Source organism: Bison bison, unplaced genomic scaffold, assembly GCF_000754665.1.
Source record: "Bison bison bison isolate TAMUID 2011002044 unplaced genomic scaffold, Bison_UMD1.0 scf7180017864285, whole genome shotgun sequence".
Taxonomy (NCBI): Eukaryota; Metazoa; Chordata; class Mammalia; order Artiodactyla; family Bovidae; genus Bison; species Bison bison.
In genome coordinates this window covers 334,866-338,508 of record NW_011494857.1, presented here as the reverse complement: position 1 = coordinate 338,508, position 3,643 = coordinate 334,866, and the positions used below count along the sequence as shown (strand labels likewise).

General features: G+C 54.3%; 1 protein-coding gene across 2 annotated transcripts in view; it reads right to left on the bottom strand.

Moving 5' to 3' along the window:
* Window positions 1-952, bottom strand: part of EMP3 (epithelial membrane protein 3) — a 4,564-nt gene extending 3,612 nt beyond the window's left edge. Inside the window, exon 1 of one of the 2 annotated variants that reach the window (XM_010849549.1) lies at window positions 500-952. The gene's annotated coding sequence lies outside the window, so the exon portion shown is untranslated. The remainder of the gene's footprint in view (window positions 1-499) is intronic. The other variant, XM_010849547.1, reaches the window with a different exon arrangement.
* Between the last annotated feature and the right edge of the window lie 2,691 nt (window positions 953-3,643).

Below are 3,643 nucleotides of genomic sequence, written 5' to 3'. Positions count from 1 at the left end.
ATGCCCACGAGGTCCCCACCCCACCCTGCCCTGCCGCCAGACCAGTGTCCACTGGACACCTTGTAGGGAAAATGGACAAGATCCATGTTGGGGGTGGGAGAGGGCCTGAGAAGAAGGAGCCAGCCCTCATGACCCTTCAGTGTCCAGAAAGGGCTGCGGTGGGGTGGTGGCGGGTGGTGGCTGGAGTGTCTCCAGACTTCGGTTGTTCTCACGAGAAGCCCTGACCTCAGGGTCTTCCTGGGGGAGTGGACAGCATAGAGTAAAACTACAGGAAGTTTTTGGGTGGGGGGGGGGGTCTGCTGGGAACCCTAAAATTGGTCGGGCCCCACCCCTTTCCAAGTCTCCACCCCAAGTGCCAAGAGTTCACTTCTTAAATTACAAGGATTTCCAAGGTTCTTCCAAGCTGGCAGGGAGGTGAGAGTGGGGGTCTCCTTTCCAAACTGCTGCATACCCAAGTAAAGAAAGAAATCACAGGCTGAATAACGGATTGAAAACTTACCGAGAGCGGCAGAAGTCGTCAGATTTGAGTCCGGTCCCTCAATCGGGCCTCCGTGCCCCGCCCTTCTCTTCCCTCCTTCCACCCTCTCGAGGCCCCCGCCTCTCACCGCCTTTCTCCCTCCCTCCGTCTCTCTGGCTCTCTCTCTCTTTCTTCCCTCCAATTCCGGAACCCTCTCTTCCCCCCTCTTTCTTTTTCTCGCCTTCTGCCTCTTGTCTCTCTCTCCTGTCCTCACGGTCTGTACCTCGATCCTGCTCCCTCTCTCCTCATTCTCCTGCTTTCTCTTTCTCTGGCCCTTTCAATATATACTGACCCTTTTATACCCACCCTCACCGCGCCCAGCTGAGGTCGACAGCCAGAGGGAGGGACCAGGCACTCGCGTTCCTCCGTTCCTCCTTTTCTGGGCCCCCACCCACTGCCCCGACAGGCATCTTTTGGGGCTCCCCCTCCTGCGGTGGAGATGACACGTCCTTGGAGGGAAGGAAACAGAGCTGGGCCCTCAGGTGGAGCAAGCATCACGGGTGGGAGGATCTGATTCTCAGGCCTCTGCTCCCGGACCTGTCCCGGGAACCGACAGCTGCTTTGGGGCTTAGGACTGGATCCTCAGGGGGATGTCTGGGCGGGGAGATCAGATTCCTGCCGCGGGGAGTGGGCTGAGGACTTGTGGGGTTGGCACCCTGGTGAGAATTGGGATGGGAAATAGGGAAGTGTGGAACTCCGGAAGTGGGCAGGAGGTGGAAGTTAAGAACCCAGGGCTACTGTTTCCTGCCTGGGGGACCTTGACCAATTATTCCAAGTCTCTGAACCTCAGTTTCCTAATCGAGAGGTGGGTACACTACTACTTATACTACTGACAATATACTAATGGCAATGATGACAATTCTGATACTTATTCTAGACAAACAAGGCAATACCAGTACACTAACACATTTTTTCTTTCCCTCATCAAACATTTATTGAACATCTATTATGAACCAGGAGTTAATAATGAAGAAAACAGATGCGAGCCCTGCTGTTCTTACGGAGTTTACCTTCTAGTTGAGCGAGAGAGAATAATACATCAGTACAGAAGATAGACTTCAGGTAGTGGTAGGGCTTTGAAGGGAATGAAATACAGTGACCCTGCTAATGATGGGAGGCAACTTTAAAAGGGTGATCCGGTGAGGTTTCTCTAAGGAGAAACCTCATTCTGAGATGCGACTGAGACTTGAAGACAGGAGTCATTTGAATGCTGGAGGGAGAGGAAGGACACAGGATTGGAGAACAAGCTCAAGTTGTTTGGGGAGCAGACAGAAGGGCCAGTGTGGCCAGAATATAGGGAACTAGAGGGAGTGGTAGGAAGGGAATTCAAAGAGAGCCCTTGAAGCCTAGAGGAGGAGTTTGGATTTTATTCTAAGGGTAGTGGGAAACCATTGGAGGCTTTTAAACAGAAGTGCAGTACCAGGGACTTAATGTTATTAGTAACTATTATTGTTATCATTATTATTTCTTAGATTATTGAATAAGTGTGGGGCGTGATTACTACTATGTACCTGGGTCTCTATGGAGGGTTGGTGCTTGGTGAAAAGCAAGGGACAGGGAGCCAGGTGTCTGGGGTCCTGATGTGGAATTAAGACCTGGAGGACTGAAATCTTGGTCCCCACAAGGGAAAGGAACTGGATGATGGGATGGCTGGGTATCTGAGGGAGACACAGCGAGAGGGAGGGAGAGCGGTTGGTTATCTGGGCTCCCTGAGGGGGTGCGGGAGGGGCAGTTCAGTGACTGGGTGGTACTCCTAACCCTAACCCGGTAGCTGTTATCACTATGACATAGGCTTTACTCATTATCTGTGATTTGGGGCAGGTTATTAATCTCTCTATGCCCCAGTTTCTTCATTGGTAAAACAGGAATAATAATAGTAAATACCTCAAGGAGCAGTGCTTAGAGGAGTGCCTAGCATAGAGAAAGCGCTGTTGTACATGCACGTTATACCAGACACTGGGACATGGGAGATGAGGTGTCTGGGATTTGGAGAAGGGACAAATGCTTGAGTCCATTGGGTCCCAAGGCTAAGAAGCTGGGAGTACAAAATGAAGGTCGCTGGGGGTGGGTAAAATAGTTACATCTTTGAGAAGGACAGAGACTGGAGGTCTGAACTCAGTTCTCCAAGTAAGTTAGAAAGCCTGGGTCACTGGGGGGAAAATGAGGGACTGGAGATCGTTAAGTTCTTCAAGGAGGCAAAGGGGCTGGACATGAGTCCTGGGAGGAGTCTGGGAACCAGGGGCTATAGAGATGGAATTTGGGCGGGGGAGGTGGAGAACAGGAAGCTAGGACTCTGAATCAAACTCCCAGAGTGGAATTAGCGCCAGGTTGGGGTACCCTGGAGATGTTCTGGGCAGGGGGTCCCCCATGCTAGGGCCCTACAGAAGGGGGAGAATTAGGGTACCCGAGGGCGGTGGTGGAATCTTCCCCTCCAGGGCCTCCAAAGCCACAAGCTGAGCGCCCGCGGGCCTCTTCCTCCCACAGGAAACCGCAGGCGTTGGGCACACCCAGCCTGCAAGGAGCGGCGCCCACAGACAGCAGGCTCTGCGAAGGCCCACGTGGACAGCAGGCGGCCGTCAAAGGAGGGGGCGTGCCCTGCGGAGCTCGGGGGCGTGCCCGGGAGGGCGTGACCGGAAAGCAGGGGCGGCACGGAGCGCCCTAGGCCCCGTCCACTTCCGCCTCTCAGAGCGCGGACAGCTCTGGCAGCTGAGGTTTTGGCAGTCTCTCCCGAGGCCGTTGGCCGCGCATGCGTAGTGAGCGGCTTCAAGGACTTGAGGCGGTGGTAAGCGCTCCTCTCCCTCACAACTCCCGGCATCGGCACCGCCTGCCTGCTAATGAAGCCTCAAAATAACGTGGTTTTAATCAGCTTAATACACGCATCTCTTGCGCTCCATCCCGAAGGACTTCGGCACAGTTCCAAAGCCTTCCAGACGTTCCCCTCCCAGCCCTGCCTCCACAGGCTCTTCCAGCTACTGCCTCTCCCTCCTGGAGACACACAGCCTACCCCTCACAACCTCGTGCTCCCCACACAGATCATCTCGGCGGTTAGCCTCAGCACCCCCTACAAGTCTTGGGAACCTGCGTCCTTCAGCGCCCTCCCGCCAGGTCTCTCACGTGTTCTTCCAG